Consider the following 16,658-nt stretch of genomic DNA (forward strand, 5'->3'; position numbering starts at 1 on the left):
TTCACCACTACACCAAACTGGCTCTCCACACCAAACTGGAGCCATTTTTCCTGAGCTAAGACAAAAATGCGTGAGCTGGAGGCTAAAAATCTGTGCGCTAGCTCACGCTAACTCAGTGTAGAGGGAACACTGCCCATGATCCCTGCTCCATACCCAAAAGATGGCTAAAAGAAAAAGAAACCCCCCCTCTAGGATCGCTGTCCAAACTGGCCTGGGGAAAACTGCTTGTCCATTGGATGAAGAGGAAGAGTTGATTTTTATATCTGACTTTTCTCTACTCTAAGGAGATTTGGGGGGGTGGAGTCTGGAGTGGGAGGGGCTAGGGGAGGGGAGGGACCTCAGTGGGGTATAATGCAACAGAGCCCACCTCCCATAACGGCCATTTTCTCCTGAGGAACAGACCTCCGTCACATGGTGACCAGCTGAAATACCAGGCGATCTCTAGCTACCACCTGGAAGTTAACATTCAGTCAAAAGCCACTGTGGCCCAGCGACATCCATTTCTTGGGACAGTGGTGGCTCAGAAACCTTTGCCATGCAATCTGAGTAGGGTTGCCGGGCCTGTGTTGGAAAATACGTGGAGACTTTGGGGTAGGGCTGCCAACCCTTCCGCCCTGGCGGGGGACCCCAGATTTTCCAGCCTTTCCCCCCGCTCCCTAAAAAAACGGAAGCGGGAGAAGGGGAAGCTAGCCTGGCGTTGGCGCCGTCGCGCCCTCTTCGGTGCCGCTGCACTCCGCTGCACTCCGCTCGGGCGGCAGTCTCCCGCGGCGGCGGCAGCAGCAGCAGGTGAGTGTCCCTGGCTGGCCTGGCATTGGCGCTGTCGTGCCCTCCTCGGTGCCGCTGCACTCCGCTCGGGCGGCAGTCTCCCGCGGCGGCGGCAGCAGCAGCAGCAGGTGAGTGTCCCTGGCTGGCCTGGCGTTGGCGCCGTCGTGCCCTCCTCGCTGCCGCTGCACTCTGCTGCACTCCGAACGGGTGGCAGTCTCCCGCGGTGGCAGCAGCAGCAGGTGAGTGTCCCTGGCTGGCCTGGCGTTGGCGCCGTCGCGCCCTTATCGGCGCCGCTCCACTCCACTCGGGCGGCAGTCTCCCGCGGCAGCAGCAGCAGGTGAGTGTCCCTGGCTGGCCTGGCGGTAGTCACGCTGGTGGGGCCTTTAGACCACTTTCCACTCCTTACAGACCCAAACCACGTTGGATCCCATCTTCAGTGTTAGCCTTTTCAATTAGCAGTTCACAACTGGCAAGGCATGAGTAGCTTCTTGCTCCTTGATTTTGGATGCATTCTTTGAAAACTACTTGACATGGATCAGACACTCTGCCCATGCAAACTCTGGAGACAGACTTTGCTTGCTGAGCAACTTTGGAATGGTAACATCTTGCAATTTGTATTTTTGTGTAGTTAGTCTCATACAAATAACTTTATTGATCTGATTTCCTGCTGCTTGTTCTCTTTTGAAATATTCTTGCACACTTTAAATAAATCTATTTTTAATTATATTTGTGAACTTTTGTGCTCAAGTGGCTTCAATCCTAATTTCAGTTCCTAGGCCAAGTGCTTGCCTACAGTTTAATTGTTTGTGGAAACTCATTTTTGCAAGTGTCCAACCTTGCAGGGCTGACTTTCTTGTTTAGTTCCAGGAAGGTTAGAAGTTTGCCTCTTGTCTTCTGACTGTTGGGATGGTAAAAGGGGTTGGTGGCACCTTACCAGACCGGTGAGTGAAGGTTCACATTGTCAGGATTTTGTAATTTTGTGTTCTGCAGCCCCATTAAGCAAACACCCTTGGACTAGGGATTTATTACAGGTCTGATCATGATGAGTCCTCTCTCAAAGGCCAAACAGCCCTGGAAAGAGTGCTGCCTTGTCCCAGTGCTTTTACTGAGAGAAACCAAGGCTTTACCTGGCAATAGTGTTGTGATTGCCTAGCAATGGCCACAAACCACCCAGAGTATTTTTTTTTAGCTTTCTGATTTTTCTGCATACCATTCTCAGGTTTGTAGAAAGATCTGTTTTGTCAATTCATGGCTCCAGTTTCTGGATGTAAGAATCATGCTGAGAATTGGATATATTGATGATACATAAAGTGTCTCGTGCTGAATCTAGCCCAGTACCCTTTTTGCTGGCTGACCTATGCATTACTTGCTTCTTTGGCAGAGAAACATTTTATTGCCATATGCTACCTAGGGACCAGGGGGTCCAATTCTATGAGCCCCAAAAGAAGGTGCCCCTATCCTTCATTATTTCCTATGGAAAGAAGGCATTGAAAAGGTGTGCCGTCCCTTTAAATGTGATGGCCAGAACTCCCTTTGGAGTTCAATTATGCTTGTCACAGCCTTGATCTTGGCTCCACCCCTGGCTCCACCCCCAAAGTCTCCTGGCTCCACCCCCAAAGTCTCCTGGCTCCACCCCCAAAGTCCCCAGATATTTCTTAAATTGGACTTGGCAACCCTACTTTGGGGGTGGAGCCAGGAGAGGGCAGGGTTTAGGAAGGGGAGGGGCTTCAGCCTGGAACAATGCCATACAGTCCCCCCTTCAAAGCTGCCATTTTCCCCAGGAGAGTTGATGTCTGCCAGCTAGAGATCAGTTGGAAAAGTGAGAGGTCTCCAGGCCCAACCTGGAGGCTGGCAACCCTAGATCTGAGGCAGCATTATACCCTATGGAGCCTTCTTCACAGTTTGGGCGCTAGTAAGTAGCGGAATGAAAACCACTGGTGCTGGGCAGGATACCTTTTCCCTTACATAAGAACACAAGAGAAGCCCTGTTGGATCAGGCCAAGGGCCCATCCAGTCCAACACTCTGTGTCACAAAAGAACATAAGAGAAGCTATGTTGAATCAGGCCAATGGCCCATTGTCCAACACTCTGTGTCACATAAGAGAAGCCATGTTGGATCAGGCCAATGGCCCATCCAGGCCAACACTCTGTGTCACATAAGAGAAGCCATGTTGGATCAGGCCAATGGCCTCTCCAGTCCAACACTCTGTGTCACAGAAGAACATAAGAGAAGCCCTGTTGGATCAGGCCAATGGCCCATCCAGTCCAACACTCTGTGTCACAAAAGAACATAAGAGAAGCCCTGTTGGATCAGGTCAATGGCCCATCCAGTCCAACACTCTGTGGCAAAAAACCCCAGGTGCCATCAGGAGGTCCATCAGTGGGGCCAGGACACCAGAAGCTCTCCCACTGTGTCCCCCCCCTCCAAGCACCAAGAATACAGAGCATCACTGCCCCAGACGGAGAGTTCCAACAGTACCCTGTGGCTAATAACCACTGATGGACCTCTGCTCCAGATGTTTATCCAATCCTCTCTTGAAGCTGGCTATGCTTGTATCCTTGGAAATACATTTCCTCAATTTGTTTTGTTCAGGGACCAGTCAAAATCCTTTCCTCTTTTTTTGTGTGTGTGTTGCCATCGAGTCACGGCTGATTTATGGCGACCCCATCGGGTTTTCAAGGCCCGAAGACCTTCAGAGGTGGTTTGCATTCTCCTGCATCTACGTAGCGATCCAGCGTTTCCTTGCTGGTCTCCCATCTCGGTCTTAACCAAGGCTGACCTGTGCTTAGCTTCAGGGGAATTGAGGCGATCAGGCAAGCCTGGACTAGCCAGGTCCATATTCTCTTAGCAGGGGCTACTCCTATGAAGTATCCCTTTGTGTGATGCAAGAATACCTCTTAGACAAACAGCTTGCTTGCTTTGTCATTCGAGTATGAAGGATGCACTTTTCACCCACAAAGCCACCTCCTCTCTGATTAGATTCTGGAGAATAAACATGGCCTTGGGTAAAAACATTTTGCATTTGGCAGTATTTTTGTTTCCAACTCTGCTTTTGCGTTTTGATTTCCGGTTTATCCCATCTAAAGTTGCCGTAGGGTTGCTAAGTCCAATTCAAGAAATATCTGGGGACTTTGGGGATGGAGCCAGGTGCAAGGTTGCGGCAAGCATAACTGAACTCCAAAGGGAGTTCTGGCCATCACATTTAAAAGAACCGTGTTCCTTTTAAATGCCTTCCTTCAACTGGAAATACTGGGAGATACTGTGAGGCCCTTCTTTTGGGCCTCACAGAATTGGACCCCGTGGTCCAATCTTTTTGAAACTTGGAGGGTGGTTTGAAGAGAGGCACTGGATGCTACACTAAACATTTGGTGCCTCTACCTCAAATATTAGCCCCCCAGAGCCCCAGATACCTGTGGATGAATTCTCCATTATACCCTATGGGAATCAGTCTCCATAGGGAATAATGGAGTGCCCAGCAGATTTCCCTCTCCCTCTCTGCTTTCTGATGACCCTGAAACGGGGGAGAGCCTCCAAACCAGGGGATCCCCTTCCCCCAATGGGGATTGGCAACCTTAGTAACAAGAGATACGCATTGTAACTCAACAATTGCTAAACAAGCTAGAACAATGTAATATCCATTCAAAATAGGCATACAACATTAATAACCAAATTCCAAATTCATTAGAAATATCCTCAATATATTAGAAAACTTCACACTATGCAAGGAAGAGGAGGAGGGGAAAAAGAAGATAAGAAGAAGATATTGGATTTATATCCTGCCTTACACTCTGAATCTCAGAGTCTTAGACCAGCTTACAATCTCTTTTACCTCCCCCACCCCCTACAACAGACACCCTGTGAGGTGGGTGGGGCTGAGATAGCTTTTACAGCAGCTGCCCTTTCAAGGACAACTCTGCGAGAGCTATGGCTGACCCAAGGCCATTCCAGCAGCTGCAAGTGGAGGAGTGGGGAATCAAACCCGGTTCTCCCAGAGAAGAGTCTGTGCACTTAACCACTCCACCAAACTGGCTCTCAAACTGGAGGAGGAGATTAGATTCATACACCAAACTTCACGAGTCACAAGAGTGGCTTACAATCTCCTTTCCCTTCCCTTCTCCACAACAGACACTTGTGAGGTAGGTGGGGCTGAGAGAGCTCTCTGAGGACTGCACTTGAGAGAACAGTTCTGAGAGAACTTGTGACTGACTCAAGGTCACTCCAGCAGCCGCATGTGAAGGCATGGGGAACCAAAACCCAGTTCTCCCAGATAAGAGTCCTCGAACTTAACCACTACACCAAACTGGCGCTCTAAAAAGTCCACAAAGTTTTGAAATCTCCAGTTTTAGCGAGTTCTGAAAATGTGGGGGAAGGAGAAAACTTCAGGTTTGCACCTGGTGAGGAAAAAATTCCACATAAGGTGCAGTTTTTGAAACGGCAATGCAGGGAATTTCACTACTGCGGAAAGGGTCTTTATGAAAATGTGTACATAGAAAGCTTATGTGTGTACAGATCTAAGGCTAAAGACAGAGGGAAAAGGAAAGGTCCGCTGTGCAAGCACCAGTCGTTTCTGACTCTGGGGTGATGCTGCTTTCACAACGTTTTCATGGCAGACCTTTTTATGGGATGGTTTGCCATTGCGGCTCCGTGGCACAGAGTGGTAAAGCAGCAGTACTGCAGTACTGTGGTCTGAACTCTCTGCTCACGTCCTGAGTTCGATTCTGGCGGAAGCCGGCCCAAGGTTGACTCAGCCTTCCATCCTTCCGAGGTTGGTAAAATGAGTCCCCAGCTTGCTGGGGGGAAAGTGTAAAAGACTGGGAAAGGCAATGGCAAACCACCCCATTAAAAAGTCTGCCGTGAAAGCAACGTCACCCCAGAGTTGAAAACGACTGGTGCTTGCACAGGGGACCTTTCCTTTCTTTTTCCTTGCCATTGCTTTCCCCAGTCATCTACACTTTCCCCCCAGCAAGCTGGGTACTCATTTTATCGACTTCGGAAGGATGAAAGGCTGAGTCAACCTGGAGCCGGCTATCTGAACCAGCTTCCGCTGGGATCGAACTCAGGTCGTGAGCAGAGGGCTCCCACTGCAGTACTGCAGCTTTACCACTCTGTGCCACGGTCACAATAACAAAAAAAAAAAAACTGCAAAAAGGGTCTTTATGAAAATGTGTACATACGTGAAGCATATGAGTGGTACAGAATGAAGGTTAAAGACAGAGGACGCAATAACAAAAAATTTCAAACCTCAAAACAATTCTTAACATGACATTAACAGGAGCGTACAGTCATAAAACCCAATTAGAACAGAAAGTTTCAAAGCAAACCAAACATGAAATGGAGCAACAAGCTACAATGGCCTCTGAGTCTTAAACAATATATCACACAAAGGAACAAAAACTGTGCAAAGGCATGCAACGACAGCACTAACTATATTACACTTCCAGGCACCCGCGTTGATGGAATTTGCAGATCAATTCTAAGCAGAGTTGTACCTTTCTAAGTCACTGGTAGAGTTGGCGGGTCTAACTCAGGAAATACCTGGGGACTTTGGGGGTGGAGGCCCCTTTAAATGTGATGGCCAGAACTCCTTTGGGAGTTCAATTATGCTTGTCACTCCCTTGCTCCTGGCTCCACCCCCAAAGTCTCCTGGCTCCACCCCCAAAGTCTCCCGGCTCCACCTCCAAAGTCTCCTGGCTCCAACCCGAAAGTCCCCAGATATTTCTTGAATTGGACTTGGCAACCCTAGCATATCCATTAGAACCTTTAGTAGCTAAGTAGTGTATCACAGTGTAAAAGTAAGTCTAGACATAAGAGAAGCCATGTTGGATCAAGCCAATGGCCTATCCAGTCCAACACTCTGTGTCACGCAGTGGCCAAAAAAATTATACACACACACACACTGTGGCTAATAGCCACTGATGGACCTCTGCTCCATATTTTTATCTAACACCCTCTTGAAGCTGGCTATGCTTGTAGCTGCCACCACCTCCTGTGGCAGTGAATTCCATATGTTAATCACCCTTTAGGTGAAGAAGGACTTCCTTTTATCTGTTTTAACCTGACTGCTCAGCAATTTCATTGAATGCCCACGAGTTCTTGTATTGTGAGAAAGGGAGAAAAGGACTTCTTTCTCTACTTTCTCCATCCCATGCATAATCTTGTCAACCTCTATCATGTCACCCTGCAGTGGGCATTTCTCCAAGCTAAAGAGCCCCAAGCGTTTTAACCTTTCTTCATAGGGAAAGTGTTCCAAACCTTTAATCATTCTAGTTGCCCTTTTCTGCACTTTTTCCAATGCTATAATGTCCTTTTTGAGGACTCCCACTCACCCAGCCTCAACAGATCCCTTTGGAGTGCCTCACAATCCTCTCTGGTTCTCACCACCTTGAACAATTTAGTGTCCTCTGCAAACTTGGCCACTTCACAGCTTACTCCCAACTCCAAATCATTAATGAACAAGTTAAAGAGCATGAGACCCATCATATCCTGGTGGTAGTCCCTTCCCTTCCCCTCTATTCACGCTGACAGTTGGACTTCCCCCACTCTACAGAAAGAAATTTAAGGGGAAAACCTAAAGGAGGAGATAGGAAAGAGAGGCTCCCACGCAACATGAGTCACTACCCTGGAAAGGGGTCAGGGTCCTTATGATTATGACCCCTTTTCCAGAGCGCTGACGCATGCTGCGTGGGCCCTCGCTCCTATCTGGCTTCCTCTGCTAATGCCAGCGTGTACCAACAATGTCAGCACATTGCAAGCAGCATGGGCTCCCGTCATGAATTATTTCTGCTAAACCCCGTAGCAAGGCGTCATTTGGATTTCGCCACACAGGTAAGACCGGGAGTGTCTGGTTACATGACAATTGTCCTACCTGGGAGCTATGCAGAAGAGTGCCCAGAGACTTGCTTTTTCTGGTGGCTTTAGTGAGACAGAAACACTAAGGGATCCCCGAGAGTCATCTAGTCTAACCTCCTGAGCAATGCAGGAAAGCCACACATTCCCCACTTCCTCTATGCCCAGAGGTAGGCAAAAAATATTCCAGGATGCCTGGGCCACTTTTGCCTGAAGGGAAATTCCTTCCTGACCCCAAAGGGAACTGGTCCTGTGAATGTTCTCTGGCTTGTTCAGATGAAACCTCCTATTTTTGGACCTGACCCAGAACAGGGTGATTCCAGAATCTGACCCCCAAGTCTAGTTACAACAGTGAAGCCCGCACCAAACCCCATTTCCCAAACCAAACCATTTCAGAATGATTTTGCGGCAATGCAGACCACCAGAGAACTGGCGCTCTCATCGTCGGCTTTGGGAACCCATGATTAGTTCACCTGATTAGTCTACATTATTTCACAGAATTCATTTGCATTCATTTGCAGTTCTCCTTGTTGCTTCCGTCACCTTTGAATGTATATATTCTTAGTCCTAACACGTTGTTTGTTGGATGTCTTCTAGCGTATGATTTCACACACACCCCTCTTTACTCTCACTTGCCTGCTGTCTCTGTGAGAAAATCGGACTACAGATCAACAGACATTCCCTTGTGTTGTTTTTGCTTCTTTGCAGGGGTGGAATTCTAGCAGGAGCTCCTTTGCCTATTAGGCCACACCGCCCTGAATGTAGCCAATCCTCCAAGAGCTTACAAAAAAGAGCCTTGTAAGCTTTTGGAGGATTGGCTACATCAGGGTGTGTGGCCTAATATGTAAATGAGCTCCTGCTAGAATTCCACCTCTGCTTTTTTGCATCATTTATTACCTCCCCTTTCCCCTCGTTACTGACCCAAAGCAGCTTCCATCCTTCCTACCTGTCAGGGGTTTTTTTTTTGTAGAAGGAACTCTTTTGCATATTAGGCCACACCCTTCTGATGTAGCCAATCCTCCAAGAGCTGACAGGGCTCTTAGTAAGCTCCAGGAGGATTGGTTATATCTGGGGTGTGCGGCCTAATATGCAAAGGAGTTCCTGCTACAAAAAAAGCCCTGTTTGAGAATAAGCCTGCATTAAGTTCCTCCTTGACCTCTGGGAGCCACTAAATATGCGTGAAAGAGCCACACACAGCGACCAAGCCAGTTTGGCCCAGCCCTGGCTTAGGGGGCTTTTTTGGTAGCAGGAACTGCTTTGCATAGTTGGCCACACACCCCTGATGTAGCCAATCCTCCTGGAGCTTACAGTAGGCCCTGTAAGAAGAGACCTGTAAGCTCTTGGAGGACATAAGAGGGGTGTGGCCTAATATGCAAAGGAGTTCCTGCTACAGAAGAAGCCCTGCTCCCTGTTATCGCTACAGCAAGCCCGTGAAATGCAGTGTGTGGCTTCCCTGTCAGAATGAAGACTGAATCTATTCTGAGCGCTCTAAGCACTACGCCATGCTGCCGTTCTCTGTGACATCTCCAGGAAACATCCATAGCCCATTAATTACTCCACCGAACAAGAGGCAGGATTTTTGTTTCAAAACCTACCTAGGCAAGCCCTACAGACACCAAAGGGGACACACACACGACGTTTCTTTTCGGCTCTTACCAACATGTTCTCAAAATGTCTACCTTTAGAGTAGCCGGATCCAGCTTGGGAAATTCCTGAAGACTGAGAGGTGCAGCTTGGACTGAGCAGGGTTTAAGGGAGAGGAAGGACATCACATCAGTGGTGTGTGCGTGTGCTTGTGGGGTAGGGCTGAATGTAAGTGTAGTAATATATTAGATCTCTCTCTCTCTCTCCCCATCCATCCATCCATCGCTGTTAAGTTGAAGCTGACATGGCAACTCAGTAGAAAAGCAAAGGTCCTCTGTGCAAGCACCAGTCGTTTCCGACTCTGGGGTGATGTTGCTTTCACAACGCTTTCACGGCAGACTTTTTATGGGATGGTTTGCCATTGCCTTCCCCAGTCATCTACGCTTCCCCCCCAGCAAGCTGGGGACTCATTTTACTTGCCTCGGAAGGATAGAAGGCTTCCTCCAGAATCGAACTCAGGTCGTGAGCAGGGAGTTCAGACCACAGTACTGCAGTACTGCTGCTTTACCACTCTGCGCCACAGGTATTAAACTCATTTGCTTTGAGGGCCGGATCTGACATAAATGAGACCTTGTCAGGCCTGGCCATGTGTGTCATAAAATGTAACGCCAGGTAGCAGAGAGATAAACTTTATAAAGGACCTAGGCAAACACAGAGTGGCGCAGAGTGGTAAAGCTGCAGTCCAGTCCTAAGCTTTGCTCACGACCTGAGTCCGATCCCGGTGGAAGCTGGGTTCAGCTAGCAGGCTCCAGGTTGACTCAGCCTTCCATCCTTCTGAGGTCGGTCAAATGAGTCCCCAGCTTGCTGGGGGGAAAGTGTAAAAGACTGGGGAAGGCAATGGCAAACCACCCCGTAAAAAGTCTGCTGTGAAAACCTTCTGAAAGCAATGTCACCCCAGAGTCGAAATCGACTGGTGCTTGCACAGGGGACCTTTCCTTTTACCTCTTAATATTTTGTTTATTTAACGGGCTCTGATAGCTGACACTTGGGGGATAACCAGGTCCCACCTGGAGGCTGACTCCCCTAGGATGGATGGATGGATGGATGGATGGGTAGCTGATAATGGTTTCCAGGTGAAGGGGTAGGGTTGCCAGATCCAGGTTGGGAAACACCTGGAGATTTGGGGGTGGAGCCTGGGGAAGACAGGCAGGGACATCAGTGGGGTACAAATGACATAGAATCAGCCCTCCGGAGCACCCCTTTTCTCTAGGGGAATGAATTCCTGTAGTCTGGAGAGATAAGCTGTCATTCTGGGGGATCCCCCGGTCCCCCCTGGAGGCTGGCATCCCTCCCCCAAAGGAGCCCCAGCAGATGTGCTCCCCCCACATTGTCTTGCTCCGAAACTGCCTCCTCCCCCCAGGCGTCACTCTTCGTCCCTCTCCCAGGGTCTCCCCCCCCCCCCGCCACGCAACGAGTCTCTCCATAGGGTTGCCAGGTCCAATTCAAGAAATACCTGGGGACTTTAGGGGTGGAGCTAGGAGACACTGGGGGTGGAGCCAGGAGCAAGGTTGTGACAAGCACAATTGAACTCCAAAGGGAGTTCTGGCCATCACATTGAAAGGGACCGCACACCTTTTCAGTGCCTTCCCTCCATCAGAGACAACGAAGGATAAGGGCACCTTCTCCTGGGGCTCATAGAATTGGACCCCCTGGTCCAATCCTTTTGAAACTCGGCGGGTATTTTGGGGAGAGACACCGGATGCTATGTTGCAAATTTGGTGCCTCTACCTCAAGAAACAGTCCTCCCCAGAGTCCCAGATACCCAGGGATCAATTCTCCATTATTTCTTATGGGAATCGGTCTCCATAGGGAATCATGGAGCCCCCAGCAGCCATTTCCCTCCCCCCCTCCCGCTTTCTGATGACCCTGAAGCAGGAGGGCCTCCAGACCGGGGGATCCCCTGTCCCCACCTGGGGATTGGCAACCTTAGTCTCTCTCTCTCTCTTAGGGTTGCCAAGTCCAATTCAAGAAATATTTGGGGACTTTGGGGGTGGAGCCAGGAGCAAGGTTGTGACAAGGACGACTGAACTCCACAGGGAGTTGTGGCCATCACATTTAAAGGGACCACGCACCTTTTAAATGCCTTCCTTCCATAGGAAATCATGAAGGACAGAGGCACCTCCTTTGGGGGCTCATAGAATTGGACTCCCTAATCCAATCTTTCTGAAACTTGGGGGGTATTTTGGGGAGAGGCGTTGGATGCCATGCTGAAAATTTGGTGCCTCTACCTCAAAACACAGCCCCCCCCCCAGAGCCCCAGATACCCGCAGATCAATTCTTCATTATTTCCTATGGGAATCAGTCTCCATAAGAAATAAAAGTTCCCAGCAGGCATTTCCCTCCCCTCTCCCCGCTTTCTGATAACCCTGAAGGGGGGGGGGGCTCCAAACCGGGGGATCCCCTGCCCCCACCTGGGGATTGGCAACCCTAGCTGTCTCCACCCTCCCCGCCCCCCGTCCAAACAAAGCGCCCCGTTCGCAGCAGCTCCGGACTCACCGCGCCGCTGACTCCTGCGGAGGGCGCTCGCCTGCTTCCAGCGCCCAGGGAGAGGGGCCGCAATGGAATCGGAGCCTCTGGCTCGGAGCTGGGGGGGAGATCGGCGGCGCAAGACCCCCGGGAGTGTGCCCGGCGTGGCTCGGCGGCTGCAAGGAAGCAAGCGCCGGGGCGGGCTTCCTGTTTGGAGCGCAAGGGCCCTCCCTGTTTTATTCTCCCCCCCCCCACCCCAACCCGCCCCAATCTTTCCCTCCCGTGGGAAACAGGAGGAGCCAAGACCTTCCGGCTTCCCTTTGTCGAATCCCTCAAACCCACGCAGGAAAAAGAGGGCTTTCCAGCCTGGGAGATTCTCTGCGTTCTTCTTTAAACATTCCCCCCCCCACACACACACACCCCGTGGCACAGAGTGTTAAAGCTGCAGTACCGCAGTTGGAACTCTCTGCTCAGGACCCGAGTTCGATCCCTGGCGGAAGCTGGGTTGTCAGGTAGCGGGCTCGAGGTTGACTCGGCCTTCCATCCTTCCCAGCTCGGTCAAAGGAGTCCCCAGCTGGCGGGGGGGGGGGGTGAAGGGTAGATGACTGGGGAAAGCCAATGGCAAACCACCCCTTAAAAAGTCTGCCATGAAAGCAACGTCACCCCAGAGTGGAAAACACTGGTGCTTGCACAGGGGACTACCTTTTACCTTTTAATATTTTGTTTATTTAACAGGCTCTGATAGCTGACACTTGGGGGATAACCAGGTTCCACCCGGAGGCTGACACCCCTAGGATGGATGGATGGATGGATGGGTAGCTGATAAAGGTTGCCAGGTGAGGGGTAGTGTTGCCAGATCCAGGCTGGGAATCTCCTGGAGGTTTGGGGGGGGGGGGTGGAGGCTGGGGAGGGCTGGGACCTCAGTGGGGTACAAGGCCGCAGAGCCCACCCTCCAGAGCAGCCAAGTCTGCTGTGAAAATGTTGTTGTGAAAGCAACGTCACCCCAGAGTCGGAAACGACTGGTGCTTGCACAGGGAACCTTTCCTTTTCCTTTCAATTTCTCCCTCCATTAAACCAACAACCCACCCCTTTCCCTCTTTTTGAGTACTGCCTGATCCTGCATTTTTTTTTAAAGTTCATTTAGTAGTAAATGCATATATATACACACATATATATACACACTGTGGCTAATAGCCACTGATGGACCTCTGCTCCATATTTTTATCTAACCCCCTCTTGAAGCTATCTATGCTTGTAGCCGCCGCCACCTCCTGGGGCAGTGAATTCCACATGTTAATCACCCTTTGGGTGAAGAAGTACTTCCTTTTATCCACTTTAACCTGACTGCTCAGCAATTTCATCGAATGCCCACGAGTTCTTGTATTGTGAGAAAGGGAGAAAAGGACTTCTTTCTCTACTTTCTCCATCCCATGCATTATCTTGTAAACCTCTATCATGTCACCCCGCAGTCGACGTTTCTCCAAGCTAAGAAGTCCCAAGCGTTTCAACCTTTCTTCATAGGGAAAGTGTTCCAGCCCTTTAATCATTCTAGTTGCCCTTTTCTGGACTTTCTCCAATGCTATAATATCCTTTTTGAGGTGCGGTGACCAGAATTGCACACAGTATTCCATATGAGACCGCACCATCGATTTATACAGGGGCATTATGATACTGGCTGATTTGTTTTCAATTCCCTTCCTAATAATTCCCAACATGGCGTTGGCCTTTTTTATTGCAATCGTACATTGTCTTGACATTTTCAGTGAGTTATCTACCACGACCCCAAGATCTCTCTCTTGGTCAGTCTCTGCCAGTTCACACCCCCATCAACTTGTGTTTGTAGCTGGGATTCTTGGCCCCAATTTGCATTACTTTGCACTTGGCCACATTGAACCTCATCTGCCACGTTGACGCCCACTCACCCAGCCTCAACAGATCCCTTTGGAGTGCCTCACAATCCTCTCTGGTTCTCACCACCCTGAACAATTTAGTGTCATCTGCAAACTTGGCCACTTCACTGCTCACTCCCAACTCCAAATCATTTATGAACAAGTTAAAGAGCATGGGACCCAGTACTGAGCCCTGTGGCACCCCACTGCTTACCGTCCTCCACTGCGAAGACTGATAGATAGATAGATAGATAGATAGATAGATAGATAGATAGATAGATAGATAGACAGACAGACAGACAGACAGACAGACAGACAGACAGACAGACAGACAGACAGACAGACAGACAGGGGGTTAGAGGAAAGGCTGAAATGTCTGGGACTTTTCAGTTTAGAGATAATTGAGGGTGGGACACGACAGAGGTTTATGAAAATTATATGTGAGGTGGAGAGCTGGCAAAGAACCTTTTTTACTCTCTCTCAAAATGCTAGCGCTCAAGAGCATCCGATAAAGCCGAGGGCCAATAGGTTCAGGACAGAGAGGGATTAAAATGTAGAATTCACTGCCAGACGATGTTGTGATGGCCACGGACATCAATAGCTTTCAAAGCGGGTTAGACAGATTCATGGAGGAGAAGTCTATCAGTGGCTACTGGCCATGGTGTTAAAAAGTAAATTAGGTGGACAAGAACGTCACTAGGAAATGCATGGATCCAAATGATGCTAAACCCACTCTCGCTGAGTAAGTTATACATCCACAGTATTCCAACACATTTCTTTTTTAGAATAGTATATCAGAATGATTTTTTGTATTGACGTACTCAAAATAGGGATATTGGCTGTTTATCTCATTGCATATACTTAACCCATTTTCACTATATTTAATTGTATTCTTTTTTTTCTATGACAAACTAGAATGATGTTTACATGCTAAAAAGTAAATCAGATGGACAAGAACATCACTATCCAATGTATTTCTCTTTTAGCTGTATTGACATACTCAAACAGGGGAATTGGCTGTTTATCCCATTACATATACTGAACCCATCTCCCACTAATTTTAATGTATTTTTCTCCTAATGGCAAACTATATGTATGGTACATGTTCAAAGATAAATTAGTTGGATAGGAAATCTGAGATATAAACACCTTCCTTTTGAACCAGGCTTAATACAATAGAGTCATTAACAGACATTCTCACATTTTACTGTTATATTACTGTTTTATTGCTTTTGCATGTTCATGCTACTCAAATCAAAAGTTTGCTCAATTTGTTAATTTTTACTATTCTGATCAAAGGTTTGCTCAATTTGTTGATTTTACTATTCTGTCATTGAGTCTTAAATTTGTACCATTTTGCATTCTAAACCACTCCCTACCAGATAATTTTACTATACTGTCATTGGATCTTAAATTTGTACCAGTTTGCATTCTGAGCCACTGATTACCAGCTATTTGTGGCTTTGCTCACTGTATCGGATTCCTCGTCCGATGAAGTGTGCTTAGAGAGCACGCGAAAGCTGACGTTCTAAATAAAACTAAGTTGGTCTTAAAGGTGCGACTTGACTCCTATTTTGTTCTACTAGGAAATACATGTCCTTTTGTTTTGCCTAGACTTGCAGCCACAGCAATTAACAGGCAACGTTTATTACCTTTTATTGCTATCCAGACCACATGGTCTTCCAGTTTATTACACTATTTTGCCATTGGCTCCTACCTTGTATCAGTTTGCACTCTTAACCCACCAGCTATATGTATTTCAGCCCACCGTACTCCAGCCTTTTGTCGGAAGAAGTGTGCGTGCGCACGAAAGCTGACATTCTGAATAAAACTTTTGAACAAAGCAGGAGTCAAGTGGCACCTTTAAGACCAACCCATTTTTATTTAGAACGTAAGCTTTCGGGTGCTCTCTAAGCACACTTCACCAGACGAGGAATCCAGCACAGTGAGCTCGTCTGATGAGGTGTGCTTAAGAGCACACGAAAGCTTACGTTCTAAATAAAAATTGGTCTTAAAGGTGCCACTTGACTCCTGCTTTGTTCATCTGCTTCAGACCAACCCGGCTGCCCGCTTGGATGAATAAAACTTTGATGGTCTTAAAGGTGCAATTGACTCTTACTTTGTCCTACTAGCCCTGGCGACTGAGGGGAACCTCCATATTCATGGGCACTAACACTCTGAATCCCAGAGTCAGGAGGCAACATCAGGGGAAGGCCTTGGCCTCTCTGCCCTGTTGTTGACCCTCCAGAGGAAATGGCTGGCCATGTGAGCGACAGAATGCTGGACTTCTTATGTTCTTAATTTGGAGTTGGTAAATAATTCCATTTTGATCAAAGAGAAAAATTGGAGAGAGACAGGGCAGGGGAGGGGGGTCTGCAGAATACACAGATTGCACTCTGTACGTGCTCAAGGGCGGATCAGATCTTCCCTGGCTTTCCTCAACTCCTCCCTTGTGGTGAGTCACACAGAACAACTGCAAGGACCAGCCTTACCAAAGGAGATATCAATGATCATCTATGCAGCCTCCCTCAACAGCGAGAGCAGAGTGGGTGAATGCAATCGTAAAGGAAGTTCCGAAGAAGGTGGAGCTGCATGATGCGCAGTCTCATTTTCATCAATGAAATCATGGAGATTCATTGTTGGACACTGTTCTGTTTTTGTACCACTTACAGAAGCAATTACAAGCCTGAGAATCCCAACATTCACGTGTGTGTGTGTGTAAGAGAGAGAGAGAGACACTGAAAAGTCGTGGGTTAGACGCTATAGTGATTCCAGCATAGCTCTTTTATTAGTGAAAACCCAACTGAAAACACATGAGGCTAGCCGCAACTATATACACAGAAACTGTACCCAAAACCACAGCTCCAGTGATAAACAACCCAATAGAACAACAGGCGTCTGGAACCCTTATTTGCATGGGCTTCATTCAAGTGGATATTATCTAATTGGCTGGCTCAGCAAGAGCTGCCACTCTGACTGTAGCTGCAAGGAGCCTCTCCAACAAAGGGTCTTTGTTTGAAAACTCCCAGCACACTACAGAGACAGAC

At 48.4% G+C, this 16,658-nt stretch overlaps 1 protein-coding gene across 1 annotated transcript in view; it reads right to left on the reverse strand.

The window, feature by feature from the left end:
* TFPI (tissue factor pathway inhibitor) overlaps positions 1-12,080 on the reverse strand; it is a 53,652-nt gene extending 41,572 nt beyond the window's left edge. The window contains exon 1 of the mRNA XM_060256962.1: positions 11,753-12,080. The gene's annotated coding sequence lies outside the window, so the exon portion shown is untranslated. The remainder of the gene's footprint in view (positions 1-11,752) is intronic.
* Positions 12,081-16,658: the final 4,578 nt, after the last annotated feature.

Source organism: Heteronotia binoei, chromosome 16, assembly GCF_032191835.1.
Source record: "Heteronotia binoei isolate CCM8104 ecotype False Entrance Well chromosome 16, APGP_CSIRO_Hbin_v1, whole genome shotgun sequence".
Lineage (NCBI taxonomy): Eukaryota > Metazoa > Chordata > Lepidosauria > Squamata > Gekkonidae > Heteronotia > Heteronotia binoei.